Source organism: Peromyscus maniculatus, chromosome 11, assembly GCF_049852395.1.
Source record: "Peromyscus maniculatus bairdii isolate BWxNUB_F1_BW_parent chromosome 11, HU_Pman_BW_mat_3.1, whole genome shotgun sequence".
In the NCBI taxonomy this organism is placed as follows: Eukaryota; Metazoa; Chordata; class Mammalia; order Rodentia; family Cricetidae; genus Peromyscus; species Peromyscus maniculatus.
The window spans coordinates 98,905,632-98,926,177 of NC_134862.1; the positions used below are offsets into that span (position 1 = coordinate 98,905,632).

General features: G+C 46.2%; 1 pseudogene; it reads left to right on the forward strand.

Annotated features, from left to right (window-relative positions):
* The first annotated feature begins 18,035 nt into the window (after positions 1-18,035).
* LOC102905009 (chromatin target of PRMT1 protein-like) lies at positions 18,036-18,745 on the forward strand (annotated as a pseudogene).
* Positions 18,746-20,546: the final 1,801 nt, after the last annotated feature.

The following is a 20,546-nucleotide window of genomic DNA, read 5'->3' on the forward strand; positions in this document are numbered from 1 at the left end:
AGGAGGAGGAAGAGGAATAGAGGGTTTAGCAAGGTTGTGGTACTGGAAAAATACCTTCATCTCCTTTCAAACATTGGAGTGAGTGAGACCCCACATACGTGTTATTAATAAATACCCCCTTCGCCGTGAAGAGAAACTGAATGCTGCAGAGCCTGATTCTTTTACACTGGACTCATCAGAATCTCCGTTTGCAAGGGCGACTTGAGAGCGCAGCCATCCCCAGGGTCTTGGTTCTTCGACTAAAAGGTCACATTGTTGCCAGCACTCACTGCAACTTGAACCGGGAGAAACTCCAATTCAAATCTGGAACCCGCAACCTTGAGGAGTTAAAAGGCTGGTGAAACCTACGTTGTATGAAAACTCACCCAGAGGAAACGCTTGCGAGAGACAGGATAATGTCTTGGAAAAATACATGTTCTAGGGGTGGGGAGTAAAGTGCTTGCTTCGTGAGTGTTCGGCTCACATGGGCTCAATCCCTAGAACATACAAATAGAAAATTCAGGTGTGGTGATGGGTGTCTGCAACCCTGGTGCTGGGCAGGCAGAGACAGGTAGATCCCTTAGGCTCTCTGGCCAGCCCAGCCTACTTCAAGAACTCCGGGCCAGTGAGAGGCTCTGTCTCAAGGAGACACAGAGGACAGTGACTGAAGAGTATTGTCTGAAGTTGTTTTTTGGCCTCTACATACATGTACATCAATATGCATACACCCTGCACCACATGCTGCACACATAAATACACACACACACACACACACACACACACACACACACACACACACACTAAGGAAGAGAAGAGAAGAAGAAGAAGAGAAAGAGGAAGAAAGACCAATAGGTTCTAGAGAACAAAAGATTCATTCAGCAAGGCAGGTTGCTGGCAGAGGTCAGCTCCTTTCTTTCCTTCTGAGAAAGCTAAGGAGTGGATTACCAGGTACGGAACCCATAACTAGCCTGAGGAGGAAGATGTTATTATTGCATACAGGACAAGTGGGTACTGTAGTTAGAATGTAAAATGTCCCCATAGGCTCATGTGGTTGACCATTTGGTTCTTAGCTAGAGGTTCTGTTGGGGGAGGTTGAGGAGAGAGTAGGTCTTTGGGTGGGGGCTAGAGTGGGGACTTGAATGTTACGGCCCAGAATGCTTCCTACCTTTTCACCCAGATGTGAGCAGGCAGCTTCACGTTCATCCTGCTGGCCACAGCCCTGAGCTACTCTTGCCTCTTACCTTTCCTATCACAACAGACCACGGTCCAGAAAAAACTCTTCCTCCCTTAACTTGATTCTTGTTCAATACTTGATTACAGCACGCGTGTACACACACACACACACACACACACACACACACACACACACACACACACACACAGTGGATTTGTAGACCAAGCTCTCAGTGAGACTCACAGAGTGGACACACACTGCGACCATCGACTCTTTACACAAATTCCACTGAGTGGTTGCTATGAGCAAATGTAGACTCTGAGCTCTGGTTCCATCTCCTTCACACTTTCTCTGTCACAGGACAAAGTCAACCCTGGGGACTCTGATTTCTTGATCTGAGTGCAGCAGGGGTCAGGAAGGTGTCCCTAGTGCTGGGAAGATCGGAACATGTTATGCCCATAATAGTGTTCCCTGACTTGGAAAACATGTGAGGCCATTCATCTCATTGTCAACTTGATGAGATCTAGAAGCACAAAGGCATGCCTGTGAGGGGTCGTCTAGATTAAGGTGCCCCTGAGAATGGCCATGAGGGGTTGTCTCAATGGGAAGGCACATCCTGACTGTATGGGACCATTCCCTGGGTAGTATAGTGATTCTGATCTATAAAGGGGAGGGGGGAGGGAAATTGAGCTAAGCACAGTCATCTGTTACTCTCTGCTTCCCGAGTACAGATGCAAGGTGACAAATGTGACCAGCCAGCCTCCTGCTCCTGCCACTGTGCCTCCCCAGCCTGACGCCTTGTCTATCATGATGGATTATGTCCCTCTGAAACCATGAGCCAAAACAAACCTTTTCTCCCTTGAGTTGCTTTTTTCTCATCACTTTTTTTTTTCCACAGCAGCAGAAAAGAAACCAAGTTGTTGCATCCTGCAGGGGTGCAGAGCCTGGGTTAGACTCTCTCCTAACCCCTTCTTTAAAGTAGAGGCTGAGACTCGAGTCTACAGTGAGTCAAAGGGCCCTCAAGAAGTTGTCGCCTGGTCCCTCTCCTCCAATGTGAAAACCTGTGTTGTAGCCCTCCAGGAGAAGCCTAGGCAGCTTAGAGGGGTTGGTGTAACAACTTTTGCTGAAAAAGCCAAAGCCATGGGATTCCTGGGCCTGGTTTTCCTGTGGATTAAAATAAATGCTAATTGCAAAGCCAAGGACCTTCTGCTATTGATGAGATATTTTGAATTTACCTTTCACAGGCAGCCGCTTGGGCTCTACTGAACAAATCCCACTGACTCCCACTGCTCCAGAGAAACACCTTGGAACCACACTGGAAAAGCACATTATACTCGGGAGGCAGAGCCAGGCGGATCTCTGTGAGTTCGAGGCCAGTCTGGGCTACCAAGTGAATTCTAGGAAAGGAGCAAAGAGAAACCCTGTCTCGAAAAACCAAAAAAAAAAAAAAAAAAAAAAAAAACCACATTATGACAAATGATGACATCAGCCACCTTGCCGATGATGATAAACAACTTTGTTCTGACCCAGGGATGTCACCTGTGCTGGAGATGAAGGAAGGACACTGTTCAGTTAGCATAGAAGAGTTTTCAGACCCATAAGACTGCACAACGATAACACTATCCTAATCTTTATTCTCGTGTTTCAGGGAGGGGTGAGTGTCTGCCGCATGTGTTCAGGTGCCTGTCAAGGTCAGGAGAGGATGTCAGACCTCCTGGAGCTAGAGTTACGAGCACTTGTGAGCTACCCAACATGGGTGCCGGGAACCAAACTCTTGGTCCTCTGGAAGAGCATCAAACACTCTTAGCCACTGTGCCGTCTCCCCAAGCCCTCTTCTTTTTGACCAGCTTAAAGTGTTCCCACAATCCTGCTGTCCAGTATTGACTTTTGCAAGGAATGAAAGATCCTCCTTCTAATCTGTGGAGGACAGACAGTGGAGGAAGTCTGAAGTGCTTAGAGCAACTTCCTCTCCATATTTGAAAGGATGACATTGTCATGGAATGACTATGTAAATTTGATGTGTATAAAATTCCCTAAAGGAAACATCTAGAAGCTCCAAGAGGAAATCTGTGAGTCCTGGAGGAAATGAAATCTGCAGATGAAATGAGACAACAAACACAAAAGAACCTGTCAACAAGGACAGTCTGCTGGGCAGTTTCTACTTTTATTTACTATTTTTGAAACCCTGTGAAGGATTTAGGAATCAAGCTGGGCATAGTGGTGCATGCCTTTAATCTCAGCACTTAGGAAGGCAAAGGAGGTGGATCTCTATGAGTCTGAGACCAGCCTCATCTACTACATAGCCAGTCCATGTTAGCCAGGGATACATAGAGGGATCCTATCTCAAAAAACAGGTAATTTTAGTCATAGAAAATTACAGAGTTACATAAAATGATAAAGTTGAAAATGAGGTTGGGTCTAGGGAGGTGACTCAGTAAGGCACGTGTCTGCTGTGTGAGGATCCTTAGAACCTACATAGAAAGCCAGCCAGCGTGCTGGTGTGTAAACCCAGAAGTAGAGAGAGGTGGATCCCTGAAGCTCATTGTCTGGCCAGTCTATCTGAATCAATGAGCTTCAGGTTAGGTGAGAGACCCTGCCTGGAAAGGTATGGGTGGAGAAAGATGGAGAAAAGACAGACAGCATTAACCTTGGGCCTCCATTTGCACACATACACCTGAACACATGTGTGTACACACACACACACACACACACACACACACACACACACTAAAAAAAAATCTGAAAAAAGATTAAAATAAGTAACCAAATCCATTTTTTAGGAGAAAAAGAAAAGCAAATGCCATTTTAATAGAATTACTTCTGGTCTGTAAAGACATTATGCAGACTTCTTTCAAAGAATACACTGCCAGGCTCTGTTTACTCCTTTTAAAAGTTAACTGTGGTGAAATAAACAGAAGGTGAAAGTTACAGTCTCAACTGCTTAGAAGTATTCAGTGTTGTTGAATGTGTCCACATTATAGGGCCAATTCTTTTATTAGGACATGTACACAGAGATGCATAGACACCTGTGGTGGTCTGAATGAAAACAGCCCATGGGCTGAGAAGAAATGGCACTATTTGAAAAAATTAGGACTTGTGGCCTTGTTAGAGGAAATGTGTCACTGGGGGTGGGCTTTGGGGTTCCAAATGCTCAAGCCAGTCCCAGTGTCTCTTTCTTCCTGCTGCCTGTGGACCCAGATGTAGGACTCTCTAGCTGCTTCTCCAGCACCATGTATGTCTGCATGCTGACTTGCCTGGACTAAACCTCTGAACTGTAGGCCAACCTCTAGGCCAACCTCAACTAATTTTTCTTTGTAAGAGTTGCCGTGGTCATATTGTCTCTTCAAAGTAATAGGACACTGACTAAGACATCTGTTCAACCTTATTGATTTCAGATCTATTTTGTTACTTTTATTATTTGTGTGTGTGTGTCCGTGCGTGCGTGCGCGCACCCTTGGAGACCAGAAGAGATCAGATCCCCTGGACCTGCAATTATAGGCAGCTGTGAGCTGCCACGTGGGCACTGGGAACTGAACTCCAATCATCTGCAAGAGCAAGGTCTGCTCTCACCTGCTGAGCCATCTTACCGGTGACTTTTTTATTTATTTATTTATTTATTTATTTATTTATTTATTTATTTATTTATTTATTTATTTATTTATTTATTTATGTGTGTCCATCACAGAGTACATGTGGAGGTCAAAGGGCAACTTGAAAGAGCCATTTCTCTCCTCCTACCTTGTGAGTTCTGGGGATGAAAAGTTAGGCTTTCAGGCCTTGTAATAAGTGCCTTTAACTGCTGAGCCATCTCACTGGCCCTGAAATGACTTTTAAAATATTGTTTTATAAATGATCCCTGAGGCTAAATCTTTATATACAGTATTTTAAAGCCTAACTTTCTACTTTTCTTTCCATCTGTGTTGTAGTAACTGTCCAGGAAAAGGCTGGAAGAACTGGGAGGCCAAAGGAGAGAAATGATGGAATGTAATTTACAGGATGGAGCTTTTTAGAGCCGGTCTGAGCCTGTGGTCCTGGCTGTTAACCTACTCTCGGGTCCCCAAGGCCCTTGAGAAGGCAGACATATTTGCTCTTTACCAAGGATCAGGACAGGGCAGGTTTCATCATTTGGAGAGCAGTGGGCACACGTCTCTGATGAGAGCCAGGCTTCCTGCCCCTTGCATGCTGGCTGGAGAGGCATTCATTCGGTTAGAATACCATTCTTACAGACACTGACCTGAGCATTGAAGGTGAGAGAGGGGAATACTAAACGGCAACTAAGGATTTAGAAAGATACTCCCTGGCTGGCGAGGCGGCTCACAGGTAAATCTCTTCCTGCTCAAGCATGAGGATCCAGGTTCAAATCTCTAGAACCCACATTGGCCAAGAATTGGTACTGGGTGTCTGTAATCCCGGAGTTCCCATGGCAAGAGGGGAGTTGGAGCCAGGAGAATTCCCAGAAGCTCCACAGCCAGCTAGCCTGGTGTCCCTATTTGTTTACCAACCACAAGCTGCAGACAAGCTGAGACTAGCTGATGGTTCATGTATTGTAAAACACACACACACACACACACACACACACACACGATTATAGGAACTTCTCCACCTACTCAGTTTAACCCTGTTTTCCTACTTCCTGCTTAATGACTGGGATGGGCTTAGTTTTCCCTTTGCCTGGTGATGCTTTGGGTCCAGTCCTCTCCATCTCAGCTCCTAGGATTTTTGGACTTTAACAGAGATGGAAACACATAGAAATAAAATTAAAGGATGTTATTAGCTAAGAGCTGTTACTATTCAATGACCCAGTAAAAATTATTTGAAAAATGTAGTAAGATGGCTGAGAAGAGGGCTGAACCATAATGTACCACCCTCAGAAACCACATATAGAAGAAACAGGGAAGCTGGGCATGATATCACATGCTTTTAATCTCTGGGCTGAGGAGGCGGAGGCAGAGAATTCCCGGCTGCCTGGCCAAACGGCCCACCCTAATGGATGAGCTCCAAGTCCACAGGAGACCTTGAGACCTTGTCTCAAAATAAAAGGTGGGCATCCCCCAAGGAATGACATCTGAAGTGGACCTCTGGCCTCCACACAGGCACAAATGCATGTGTGTGTGCACCTGCACATGCACACATACACACATAAATGGATCGAGAGCCCAAAATGGTTTTTCACATGAATTGAAATAGTTCACTATCGTGTTTCTTAGTATGTAGAGAAAAATTTTATTCGTGGATATGTAATTTTATAAAATGTTGGAAAACAGCACATTTATAAAGAAATATCAGTAAAAATAGACATTATGAAAAAAGGTAATTATTCTCTGTGGGGCTTGATTTCCTCTTTTCATGGTCACGTTTTGCATTTGCACTAAGGCACGTGGCTTCTGCCTAGAACAGGAGCTCTGGTTATTACAGCCCATCTGTAGTGGCGAGGGCAGTGTCTGACATGGAGTAGCATCCTGTGCCGAATGAATGAAAGAGTGAATGAACGAATGCAATCATGGCCATGGGTTTTAAGGATGTTGCTGACACCTATCAGAGAAATAACTATGTACCAGTTAACTTCACCTATTCAGCAAAAATGTTTGTGTGTAGCAAACACATGTGGACACGCAACACAAATACATAGTGCATGCTCTCGTTGTCTGAGTTTATTAGAAAGACCGACAGTCCCTGGCAAATCAGGAAAGAATGTGACTTCTTGCTTTACAGTTGAAGTGAGCTGCTGAATGAGTCCATTGAAGGACATATAATAGATTAATACTGTCTGGCTTCCTCTGGTGGGGGACCCCAGTTTAGACTGGAGTCCAGGGTTGGGTACATGCACAGAATTGATGAGAGGCTGCAAACTCTGAGTCCCAGAGACAATGTGAGGAGCTGGTGTCTGTGTGTGTGTGTGTGTGTGTGTGTGTGTGTGTGTGTGTGTGTGTTGGGGGTAGGATAGCAGGATAGGAAGAGGGTGATGAAGGGATAGAGCGGAGGCAGGCAGACACTTAGCTGACACAGAATGGCACCCATAGCTTGTGTTTCCTGACTCCTAGGTAACTCCCAAGGATGAGACCAGGAGACCAGTCCCTCCTGCTGGAGCGTGTCCACAGTAAAGACCCCCAAGTGGAAGGTGAGTATGATGAGTGTCGATATGGGCTCCTCCAAATTCCTCTCAGTGTGGAGCTTATTCTCCATGGTGTGATAGGCAGGCAACAGCCTCCGTGAAGAATCCAGTCCAGGGAAGGCCTGGCTCCTCCCACTGCTGCTCAAACTGGAGAAATAAAGGCACTCTCGTCAAACCAGCTGGTAAAGCCCTCAGGGGCATCCATGATTCGGAACTCCATCAGAGTGGCTTGAGGTTGACATTGAGGCCTCCACATGCCTTGGCTTCTCCCTTCTTTTTCTTTCCTACGGTGTTGATCCTAAGAGCAGTCCCTAATAAACACTGCAAGGGACTCTGTGGCCCAGGACACTCTCCAAGGCTGGCAGTCAACTGGTGGCAGGAGACAGTGGTCACAATAGTTTGACAGTGTGGTATGGAGATAGTTAAAAAATCAGAAGAGGAGGCCAGGACCAGGCTAGGCCCTGATGCATGCTGGTGCTCTCCAATATTGTTTTCCTTTCTTTGACCAAGTTTGGAAACTGAGGCTGACAAGGGCTGGTGACATGAAAGGAACCACTGACCGGAAGAGAGAAGAAATTTCAAGAGGACTCGTGGCTTGGAAGCTTATAAAATAATTAGAATGGGGTTGTTATTTTAAAAAAAGAAGAAGGAAGTCATAGGGAGGTGAGGCCACCACAAGGATCTAGTGAGGTTCACTGACAGGGCAGGGGTGTGGGCCACAGCTGGTCCTGGATCCCGGGAGTTGGTGGCCACCGGAGATGAGTTGTTGTTGACCGTGTCTACCCTCTCTGCCAGGATGGTAAAGCGAAGCATCCTGGGATCGTATCTCTGGGCTCAAACTGAAAAGCCGCATTTCAGTTCTGATCTGAGGGCCCCACACAGTCAAAGCACTCATGTGCAGACAGTACTGTGTCTACAGTGCAGATTGGTGGCACACACCTGTCATGGCAGCACTTGGGAGATAAGGCAACAGGATCATCGGTTCCCAGGGTAGCCTGGGCTACCTCCTACCCTGGGCTGCAGGCGAGATCTTCCCTCAAAAATAATAAAGTAAAAAAATAATAAAATATTAGTCCTGTTAATATTTCTTTGATGAAGCGTCCTTTTTCCCTCTTAATTGCACAGTGTCTCAGGGGCACCTATGTCTCAGGGTGTGGGTGGGTATAGTCTCATATCTCAAGTACATGTAAACTTTCCCGGACTGTTTTCAGGATGTGTGTGGCTCTTGGATCTGCCTGACAAGTTTCAGCTCCGGGGACTTCAGATTGGTCTCCTGATGCGCAAGGGACACTGACGGACGCATTTCTGAACAGGGCTAGGAGCTTAGTTATGAGCTCAGCGGAAGCCAGGCTTCTCCTCTGCCGCAGAGGCGTGGAGTGGTGTGGTCCGTGTGAGGGAGCGGGGAGAATGAGCCCCAGGGGCATCTGTGACCCTCCAGGCACCGCAGGGAGCGCCCTGGTCGTCCATTCCTGGTAGGCAATTAGCAGATTTCAGGCTGGTGAGTCCTGAGCATGGAGCTGTCCCCCTGCCCATCTCTCTGGCAAACAGACTTTGATAGTTCCCCCGGTTACTCTGAAAAAAACAGCCACGGCGCTTGCAGAACATGTTTCTCAAATACCGGCATCCAGGGACCGCAGAATCACAGCAACAAACGTTATGAGGCAATATTTCTAAATAGACATGCTGGAAAAAAACCCAAATAGGACCATTAAATAATAATCCTCATTAAACCCAAACCAAACCAAACACAATCGTTCTTAAACGTGTTTGCAAAGGAAAGGGAAACAGAACTCTGAATGTTTTAGAGAAGATTAATAATATTGCTTATTAATTTGATTGGATAATTACATGTCATTAGTTTTTTTTTTTCTGGAATGGTGCATTTAAATATTATTATTAAAAGTCCCATTTAGGTTTCTCCCACAGTGTGGCTGTCAGAGTACAGGGCGTTTTCTTAAGTATGCAAAAATAAAGCCCAATATTCCACAGTGTGTTGGTTCCCCCAACCCCCAAGGAGGTAGCCTTCCCTAAAACATTAATCTGTGGTTTAAAAAAGAAAAAAAAAGACACTGCTAATTTACAGAAAATTAGACAAGGAGTCTACTCGGCAAACACCCCTGCTAAGGCTTCATTAGTGTGTGCTTTCACATAATTCAATTAGCCAAAACACATCCGAATGCTAGCCGAGCTGCTGGCTGCACTGGGAGTGTCGGGGGCTTTAAGCAGATCTGAGACCAAATTGCATGGCTGGCTGGCGAGGCTCTGTGCATACAAAGATACCTTCAGGCTCTAATAAATTCGTGAAACTTTTTAAAGTCTGATTTCCTAGCAGGCAATCACTTTTAATTAACGGGCTCACCTACAGCAACACATGTCCTTCAAAAACTTACATTATTTTTTCTTTTTGAATTTCAAAGTTTCTGTAGTAAAAGTTGAATAGCTGAGTAGCTTAACCTCAAAAGAATTCCAGGCTTTTATGACAGTTATAAATCACTGTGGTGCCTTCTCTATAAAGAAGAAAAGATTCTTAACACAACAGAGAGAGAGAGAAGACCTCTTTTTAGTCATAGCTAGAAGCAAGCATTTTCTCCAAAGGTCAAAAAAAAAAAAAAACTTTTCCTCAGTTAAAGAATAATTTTAAGGACATTGCCGTTACTTGCAGAAGTAATCGCTTATAATTTACTCTATGAATTAAACATTCAATTTCCAGGATTGAGGTTTGACACGAAGTGGACTCCCCGCTTTCTCAAGCCGGCTTTGTAGAGTCCTCTTGTCATTTTTCAGTAAACAGGGGCCGTGAGTGACCGAGGGTCTTAGGCTTAATGAGTCCCTCTCCTTGAGGAGAGCCAGCATTTAAATGTCCGCTGAGAGATGCGTCGGAGTTCTTCCTTCTATTTCTTCTCCAGGCCTTTGTTTGAAAGACGGGCTTGCTCACCACCTCCTGGGCTGTCTGAGGCTGACGGTTGGGTTGCGGAAAAACCTGGGAAAGAGACGGGTCTGTCTGAGATGAGGGAGGACTTACGATGGAAAAGAAGCCTGTCTGTCTCTCTGCCACTGTCCTCCAACACCCTGGATCTACCTCAGGTTCAACCAGCGACAGCCCCACAGCCTGGGGGCGACGTCCACTCTCCACCCAACTGCTGCCCCTTCACTTCCCCAGTGTTTTTCTCAACTGCAGGAGGCTGCCTTGGTTTTCTGCTTCCCACTCCCTCCCCAAGCATTCAGGCAGACACTTGGGGACTGTTGTTGTGATAGAATAACAGCAAAGCAAATTAAGGGAGAAAAGGTTTACTCTGGCTCAAGGTTCAGGGCGGCAGTCCATCACTGTGCAAGGCCGCGGGAGCATGAAGACAGCGGTCACATAACATCCACAATTAGGAAGCATAGTCATGATGCATGCTGTCCTTCAGCTGCTTCTCCGTTTACTGTCCAGGATCCTAGTGGGGGACTAGGGCCTCTCGTGGTGGGCGGGTCTTTCAGTTAAGGCTCTCAAGACAATCCCCCCACCTCCCCGTCGTCCATCTTCCTGCAGATTCTATATTCTGTCGGTTGACAGAGAACACTGTTATCACAGGGAATGTCGTGAGGAAGGTGATTCTGCCCTTCTAAAAACTGCATTTACCTGCGGGGCAGAGATGGCAGTTCCAACTGATGGGGCGAGGCATGGGGGACACTCAAGCCCCTCTCCACCCAGGGCCCTTCCCGAAGCCACTAGAATCACTGTCAGGCGACAGCCCCAATGTCCCTGCTGGTCTTCCTGTCTCAGATTCGTAGTCTGCCTCGGCATCATTCAATGGTGTTTGGAGAGATTAGCCAGGCCACAAACAGGACATTTTTCAAAACCCCAATCTGGTTAATTCCAAGCTTAATTCTTTCAATATTGCCCTGAAGAGAAAATTGAAAATGGTGCTGGTAAGGTAGCTCATCAGATCCACTTGCTGCAAGGCCTGGAAGACTGAGTTCAGTTTCCTGGACCTGTGTAATGGAAGAAAAAAATCTCAGCTCCTCCAAGTGGTCCCCTGACCTATGCACACATGAGTGTGCTCTCTCTGTCACACACACACACACACACACACACACACACACACACACACACACACACGAGTAAATAGATGACTGCAAAAAATGTTATCAAAGGTGGAGTGTAGCTGGAATTTCTCTTGTCTCCCGCAACTGCTCAGTCCCAAATAAACACACGGAGGTTACATTAATTACAAACTGTTTGGTCTATGGCTCAGGCTTATTGACTAGCTCTTTCATTTTAGATTAACCCATTTCTATTCATCCATGTACACCACGTGTCTCCTGGCTTTACCTGTGTTCCATTACACCTTGCTCCCCTGGCAGCTCGCAGCGTCTCTCTGACTCCACCTTCCTTCTCCCTGTATCTCTCTCTTGGATTTCCCTCCTGCCTATCACCTGTCTTACCATAGGCCAAAGCAGCTTCTTTATTAACCAATGGTAGCAACACATATTCATAGCATACAGAAAGACCATCCCACAGCAGTGGAGGTCACAATCTATGCCCCAAGTCAGGGTCAGCCATCCTCATTAACTCAATTACAAGAGCCAAATTAAAAGGGAAGAGCAGAAAAAGGAGATTTATTTAATGTGGCCATGCTGGGAAGAGGGACAAAGGGATCCAGAGAACCCCCAAAGCCAGTCTTCTGGGTCCTGCAGTGAAACCAGAATTTAAGAAACAGAGGCCTGCCGGGTAGTGTTTGCGCACGCCTTTAATCCCAGCACTCGGAAGGCAGAGCCAGGCAGATCTCTGTGAGTTCAAGGCCAGCCTGGTCTACAGAGTGAGATCCAGGACAGGCACCAAAACTACACAGAGAAACCCTGTCTCAGAAGAAAGAAAGAAAGAAAGGAAGGAAGGAAGGAAGGAAGGAAGGAAGGAAGGAAGAAGAAAGGAAGAAAGGAAGGAAGAAAGAAAGAAAAAGAAAAGAAAGAAAGAAAAAAGAAAAGAAAGAAAGAAAGAAAGAAAGAAAGAAAGAAAGAAAGAAAGAAAGAAAGAAAGAAAGAAAGAAAGAAAGAAAGAAAAAGAAAAAAGCAAAAGAAACAGAGGCCAAGGGTATCACGGCTAAGTAGTCCAGGTCAAGGTGTGGCCCCACCCTCCACTAATCCACCTGAGCTTCAGTCTCGTCCTGGAAGGTGGACTGACAGGTTAGAACTTGCGGAACCCCTTCCAGGGGACAAGATCCTTCCCTGACTGCCACCTTCTCCCAGCACAGATTCCTGGGGAAAGTCCTGTTTATTTGGGGTCCATTGTTTCAAAGGTCTGATAGATTGAAAGACACAAGTGTCTCTTTAGAGTATCTTCATTTCTGCCCAGCTGGTTAAAAACATTTAATTAATTAATTAATATTTTGAGGCAGGTTCTCACTCGGCAGCTCTGACTGTCCTGGAACTCACTATGTAGACCAGGCTGGCCTCAAACTCACAGAGATTCACCTGGCTCTGCCTTCCAAGTGCTGGGATTAAAGGTGTGTGCCGCTATTCCTGGGATACAAAGATGTTTTTAAGAGGTGAAATGGAAAGGCCTGATTCAGCATACAGTTCCTGCATGCTCTCATCTGCTCTTATTTCTGTCCTGAACTTTCAAAACTAACTTTTACGTCACAGATTCTGCCCCTGCAATATTGGCTACTGGACCACACCTTCCACTCTCTGAAAGGTCATTTCCTTCTGTCCTTCCACTGGGTCAAAGGCCACCTTAGTGAGCACTCACTCATTATTCAGGCTTCTCCAGCCCCCAACCATTCTCCATCCTTTGGGAAGCTTGCTCCACGCTCCCAGGCTGCTGGACCTCTCAATGCTCCCATGCGGTTTACTGAACACACGATCAAATGTCTGGTACTGTTCTTCAGACAGAATGATGAAGATTTACACTTTATACACTAGTGGTGAGAAAGAAATACCATATGCTCATGCAAACAAGTAATAAAAATATAGGACTTCTGTGGTTGTGACTGCTGTGGGGAAGGCCTGGCAGCTGTCAGGTAGCTGTGGAACTCAGTTCTCTGATGAGCTGATGAATGAACACTGAGAAGAAGCCAGCCAGGGAGCGCTAATGAGGGCCCTTCCCTGGCGAAGCCTGTAGAGTCCCTGAGGTTCCAGGTGCTCAATGTGCTCTGGACAGAAAGCCCGCACCACTGTGACATGTCTGGTATGCCAGACTTGGTGACCTTTCTCAGCCTAGCTCTCCCACTGAGCAGTGGACTATTGTAGCTAGAGTTTTCCTGCCTTGCCCACAGTCAGGACAAATCTTTGTCTCCTGCCAGTCCCACAGCCACTCAGACCCAACCAAGTAAACACAGAGACTTATATTGTTTACAAACTGTATGGCCGTGGCAGGCTTCTTGCTAACTGTGCTTATAGCTTAAATTAGTCCATTTCCATAAATCTATACCTTGCCATGTGGCTCGTGGCTTACTGGCATCTTCACATGCTGCTTGTCCTGGCTGCGGCTGGCAGTGACTCCTTCTGCCTTCCTGTTCTTTTATTTCTCCTCTCTGTTAGTCCCGCCTATACTTCCTGACTAGCCATGGGCCAATCAGTGTTTTATTTATTGACCAATCAGAGCAACTTGACAAACAGACCATTCCCCAGCACAGCCAAGTGCAGACTATCTCAAACACCTGCACTCAGGTCCGTGGTCCTAATCATCCTCTATGTGGACATGCTGGGTAACGCCACGAGGAACCCGAGAACAGGCTCCCACAGGACATACAGAACATCCCACAGCAGACTATGAGTCTTTGTCAGACATAAGTTACGAACCTTGCATTGTTGAACATCTGGATGTTTTGTTATCCTTTGGTTCATACAGACTTCTGTCTGTGAGTTATATTAAGTTTCACTTGGTTTCTATTTACATTGTTTTAAACCTTAAAGGGGGTTTCTGCAGTAAGATATGCACCACTTAGATCTATACTACGTGTCCCTGGTGTTTCTTCCCAGTGAACTGTCTCCACACACATCTGCTGAGAATTTGAACTTCTAGGAACTGGAAGACACCGGACCATTAGGAGTGTTCACTGTTCTTCCAGAGGATGACTTCCAGTCAAGTACCCACACAGGGCAGCTGCCAACCCTCCCATGACTCCAGCTACTGGGGATTGGCTGCCTTCTTCGGACCTTTGTGGGTGCCCTCACCCATGTGCCTTGGAAATGCTTTGTATCTGTATGATAAAATTAGCCCCTTTCCCAGCTTGCTTTGGGCCAGTGTTGTCTCACAGCAACAGAGAAGCAAACTGAAGCAGTGTGCTTTAGTGCTCACATGGCCTGTCTAATGATTCAGGGCTTCTTGACTTCCACTGATAAGCAAAGACAGTCCGTCATCAAGGTGGCTGGTTACGAAGACAGCGCTGCAGATTCCCTTGTCAGGTCCCAACACTGGCACCCTTTAACAGCCTCTTCCCAAGCACGGACACAATGACACTGTTTAACCGCCACCTACGATGTCTACACACTCCCCAAATCAGCAGCATTATTTCTTTGTGATTATCTCTTTGGTTTCTTCTTTAGACTGACTGACCAAAACAATAAAAATTGAAACAAGTCAGACACCCCTGGTTGGAAAATCCTAAAAATAGCAAAATCACCTGAGCTCAAGTTAGCTTTCATTCGGTCCTGGAGTGATTCCTGGCCAAGAGAACTTATTTGTTCTCTTAACTAAATGTGCGAACCTCAAGTGATGCTTATCTGGTCATTAAAGCCATTCCTAAATGACTTCCGCTCGAAAATTTCCCTTCCAGCCACTTAAGAAGGTAAGTTTGCTAAACATTTTCTTATACAAAGATTTGTCGCTGGGCCTCATAGTCTCCCCGCCTTGTCTCACTGGGTAGCAGTTCACTGCTATGTTTAGAGACTCACGGAGATTGTTTATATCCAGGTGATGACACCTGTCTCAAAGTGCTATCACCTCCCAGACAGATTTTCCTTCTATTGGAAAGAGCTGGCTTCCTGAGTGCTACCACAGACATTCAGGGTTTTGTTTAACTGGCTGTTACTGAAAATACCATAGAGGTAGAGTTTGAGAACCTTCCACTCTGATGGAGTACCTAGGGTTCTCTAGAGGAGCACAGCCTGTCTCACTGCAATGCACAGTCGTGAAAGGTCATGTGATCGGGGCCTCGGAGCTCCAACAACAGAGTCTGCAGGACTGGGAGGTGGAGAATTTGGTAGCTGTTTACTCCAAGAAGCTAGAAAAGCCTCTAGATGCGACCGATGGTGCTCATCTTCAGTGCTAGCGCTCAGAGGCAGAGGCAGGCAGATCCATCTCTGTGAGTTTGAGGCCAGCCTTGATTGTATAACAAGGCAGTCGCAGTTGGAGACTGAAGGCCTGGAATTCCCTGGAGAGTTGCTGGAATGATTCTGTGAAAAGCTGATGATTCTGAAAACTGAGGACAACAGAGGATGGCAGCAGCAATGACTCGTGCATGTGTGTGTGTTCACACCTGTGAGTGTGCTTGTGTGTATTCACACCTGTGTGAGTGTGCTTGTGTGTATTCACACCTGTGTGTGAGTGTGTTTGTGTGTATTCACACCTGGGTGTGGATGTGTGTGTGTGTGTGCGTGTGTGCTCTCACACACAGGATGTGGGTCAGAGATCAACTTCACGTATTGTTCCTCAGGTACTGTCCGCTCTGGTCTTTGAGATAGGATCTCTCACTGGAGCAACACTCGCTGACTAGACTGGATTAATTGGCCAACAAGCCCCAGGGATTAGCCTGTCTCTGCTTCCCCAGTGACAAGATTGTCTTCACCACACTGCCCGGCTCACACCAGCTTCTAAATGTGGGTTCTGGGGTGTCCGAACTCAGGGCCCCACACTTGTGTCGTCAGCACTTTACCAACAAGCCACTCCCCTTCCCCCGCCCCCAAGCTCCCAGGACACACTGTTGTTCTGGTAGAATGGAGATGTCCATTCTCTCTCTTCCATTTCTGTCCCTCCTGGACCCTAGGCTACTGCACAGCCCTGCTCATGTTTCAGGCTGCTCTTTCCTTTGGAGAACTCGTTCAGGGGTGATTTCTCTCCCCCAGACGGCTCTCAACTCATTAAGTTGATGGTCAAGGTTGACCTCCCAGCAGGGGTGTCTCCTACCTCTGGCCTGTCACAGCCTTTATCCAATGTCATCGGCACCTAGTAGGAATCACTTGGTGTTGCCAGATGGTGACATGGCTGTCAGAAGTTTGAAGTGCTCTGAGAGAGAGCAATTCATCCGACTTTCCAAACAACCAAACAGAGGTACCAAGTCTGCAAGCCAACCTGAGAAATGTGGCCAAGACAGTGAGCAAAGAGGAAAGTCAGTGATGAGGCTGGCGTGTGAGATTTTAATTGAAGAGATCACCTGAGGAAATACTTTCCTAAATGTGCCTGCTTGTGCTCAAGGTCACATGACAAGCATGTCTGGCATCTGTGAGCTTTTACCCTAAAAGGACTGTCAAGACATGAAGTTGAATGTGAAGCTGTTGTACACAATGAGCTGCTACCCACTGCAGGATAACCTATCTTCTGTTGCTCTGTAACAAACCCTTTAAAAGAGTACATTAAAACTTCATTTATTTATTTATTTATTTATTTATTCATTTATTTATTTATTTATTAATTTATTTATTTTTGGTTTTTTGAGACAGGGTTCTCTGTGTAGTTTTGGTGCCTGTCCTGGATCTTGCTCTGTAGACCAGGCTGGCCTGGAACTGCCCAGCAAAATTTTGTTTTTAAATTAGCTTGCAAACTATCAGATATCCTTACGGCCTTTCCCAACATTTTTAGTTTTGATTAGTCCTCTCCCGCATCTTCCCACCCCCCACCGAGTCACACCCTCTCACTTCCATCACTCTCTCCCATGTGGTGATATATTGTACATCAAATAAAATTTGTCTGAAGATCAGAGGACAGAGCCAGCCACTAGATTAAACATAGAGGCCAGGCAGTGGTGGCACACACCTTTAATCTTAGCAGTTGGGAGGCAGAGATTTGTCTGGATCTCTGTGAGTTCAAAGCCACCCTGGACCACATGAGATTGATTCAGTCTAGGAGAGGAAACAGCCAGGCAATGGTGGCACACACCTTTAATCCCAGCACTTAGGAATCACATGCCTTTAATCCAGCACGAGGAAGGAAGTAATATGGATGGGTGGAGAAAGGTATATAAGGCATGAGGAGACAGGAACTAAAGCCCCTTTCGGCTGAGGGATCAGGGACATTCAGTCAGAGGATTCCCGGAGTTGGAGAGGTGAGAAGCGGCTGTGGCTTGTTCCTTTGTCTCTCTGCTCTTTCAGCATTCACCCCAATATCTGCTCCAGGTTTTTTATTATAAGACCTTTAAAATTCAAGCAACGTCTCGCATCCAAAGTTTGGGGCACGAATTCAAGAAAAAGCCTCTTGCCTGTGGCTTTGCAGCCACTGGCTACACCGGGCTGGAGTCTCCACCCCACCTCTTGGGATTTTGTTTTGGACACCAAGCGGGAGTTGGCGGGGCCAGCGGTGGTGGCACAGATGAGAGGCAGGAAAGGGCAGGCCTGACAAGTGGGAGGATGGGGGGGGGGGGATCGGCTGTCTAGATACCCAACCCACACGAGTGAGCTTCGCATCATACCGTTTAAGCATCTAACCCAACCGCCCATCTAGATAACCTGAGCGGTCCCCCATCGGCTCAGGTTTGGCTGTCCCCCCCCTCCCCCGGCCTGCCCACCGCAGCCGTGATGGCAGCCCCAGGAGGAGTGCTGGCATCCATCTCCTTCGAGTCTCGGGATTTGAAGATGGCTGCACAGTCAGTGCCAAAAGTTGTGCTGAAACGCACGACCGAGATGTCTCTACATGAGCGCTTTACTAACACGCTGAAGACCAATTGGCTGATGCCGGTGAGTATTCGGGCTTCGATGCCGCAGCGGCAGCTAGCCAGTGCCAGAAACAGAAGACTGGCCCACCAGATGGAGAAGAGACCCTCTGTCCAGGCAGCATTAAAACTTAAGCAGAAGCCGGACAGTGTTGGCACACGCCTTTAATCCCAGCACTCAGGAGGCAGAGGCAGGCGGATCTCTGTGAGTTCGAGGCCAGCCTGGGCTACAGAGTGAGTTCCAGGAAAAGCAGCTCCTGGGTAAGAGTAACATCCAGGCACATTTAGCACCACCCATAGGTACCTTGGCCAGGGGAGCAATTGGAGAAAGAGGCCTACCCATGATCCAGAGAGATTTGCCACTGAGGTGGACTATGTGGGGGATGTGCCACCAGAGCCCTGCTTAGGGGCAGGATATCACTCTGAGGTCAGAGTATGATAGGTCGGGGAAGAGGGGGTTTTGGAGGCCAAGGCCGAGGTCATGGCAGAGGGAAAGGTGCCCTCACTCACTCTGTATTGACCAAGGAGCAGCTGGACAACCAATTGGATGCATACATGTCGAAAACTAAAGGACACCTGGATGCTGAGTTAGATGCCTACATGGCACAGGCAGATCCTGAAACCAATGATTGAAGCCGGCCAGCCTGCCTGCCTATTAGACTCTTGTTTAAATCACCACATCTATAAAAAAATAACCTTGAGAAAACATGAGAAGAAATCTGATTGATGCTGAAAGGACCCATCGCAGCAGGCTGTGGACTTACCTGCCACCAGTTGGCTCTTTACTCTGTCCCATCTACTTTTGGATACTGTGTTATATGAAACCCCATTTTCCTCTGATTTGGTTGAGTTTGTTTTGTTGTTTATCCAGTCACTCAGAGTTCTGTGAACAGGAATGCGTTGGCCATGTGAAGAGAACATTTTCCAGCCTCTGACTCACCTGTCATATACTCTGGCATTTTAATATTCCCTCTGTTCATCTTTAAGATCCCAGAAAAGGTTCCCAGAGGGAGCCAGTGTTCTCACTAATGTGTGGTCTCTGGGATACAGTTCTTCTACATCTTCCTTAGAAGCTTCCTGTTTGTTAATAGCTAAAGCTAAAGGTGTGTCTGCTGTGTTGATGGTGAAGGCAGTAAACTGGGAATGTTGGTATTGCTTGATACCAAATTCAGAAGATAGACAAATAATAATTGACTCTCTGGCTTTTGAAAATGGTAGTGCACAATGCAAAAGGATAATTAGGCCATTAAAGGCAAGAGCAGTACCCATGGAGGAATGGATCTGAGATACAATCAATATTGAATCTCTTGACCATGATGATACTTGGATAGGAGAGGTGATTCCCAGAGGTTTGAAGAAAAATTGAAATGTTAAATGTTTTAATTTTGGTAAACAAGGTCACCTAAAAAGGGACTGTAATCAGGGCATCCCTAGAAACAATGCTTTTGCTAAGAATAATCCCAACAGAATGCCCTTCCCTTCTGGAGTGTGCAGAAGCTGTGGCAAAGGCAGACATTGGCCTAATGAGTGTAGATCAACAAGGGACAGACAAGGTAATCCTTTGCCATCGGGAAATGCCTTAGGGGCCTCTCTCAGGCCCACATGTCAAATTCGGCTCAGTCATTTCCTTTCATCATCGAGGAAACTCCTTCCCAGAGCAATTAAAGAACCTAATGCCTATTATAAAAAAACATATAGCTCTGGATGATAGAACAGCTATAGAAGAGAGAACAAAAAATCAGGAGAAACTATAAATCAAAGTGAATAAAATTAGATTTAGAAACTCCCCAAAGTTAGGGTTGGGGAAAGGTTTTGTTTTTGTCTTTTCAGAAAAAATAAAAACAACCATCTTGAGAAATTTAAATACGTTTGGACAAATAAGCAACCAAAGAAGAAGGGAGAACTATCTGGAAAAAAATTACCAAGAAAAGAAATAATCTTACCTAATGCAATCTCTGAAGTCTCCAAAAAGATGATAGGACAATGATGATTCCACATAGATTATGATAACACCACTAAGCTGACAAACACCACCTAAAGATTGGCTTTGGACTACAAACTGGTCAGGACAATCTCTAGGTGACTAGCTGAGATGATCCAACCTCACAGACTACTTTAGCCGGGACTTAAGACAAGCCCTGCACTTTACCATTACACAGAGAATGGACAACAAATGATACAGCTACCTCCCCCAGGACTTGACAATTAATCCAAAATTTTCTTTTCAGGATCCCCTAAAGATGCTTTCACCACCCCACCCCACCCCCGCCCCGGTTCTTCCTGCCAGACAGCAGGAAGTAGTTTTAAGAACACAAAACCCACATTCCCAAGAAGTTGGGTGGGTGGTTTTTGGCCATTCAGTGGCTTATAGATAATTGTTATTGTTTAGGATGGTTGGTTACAAGTTGTTAATTGATAATGGTCAAGAAAAAAA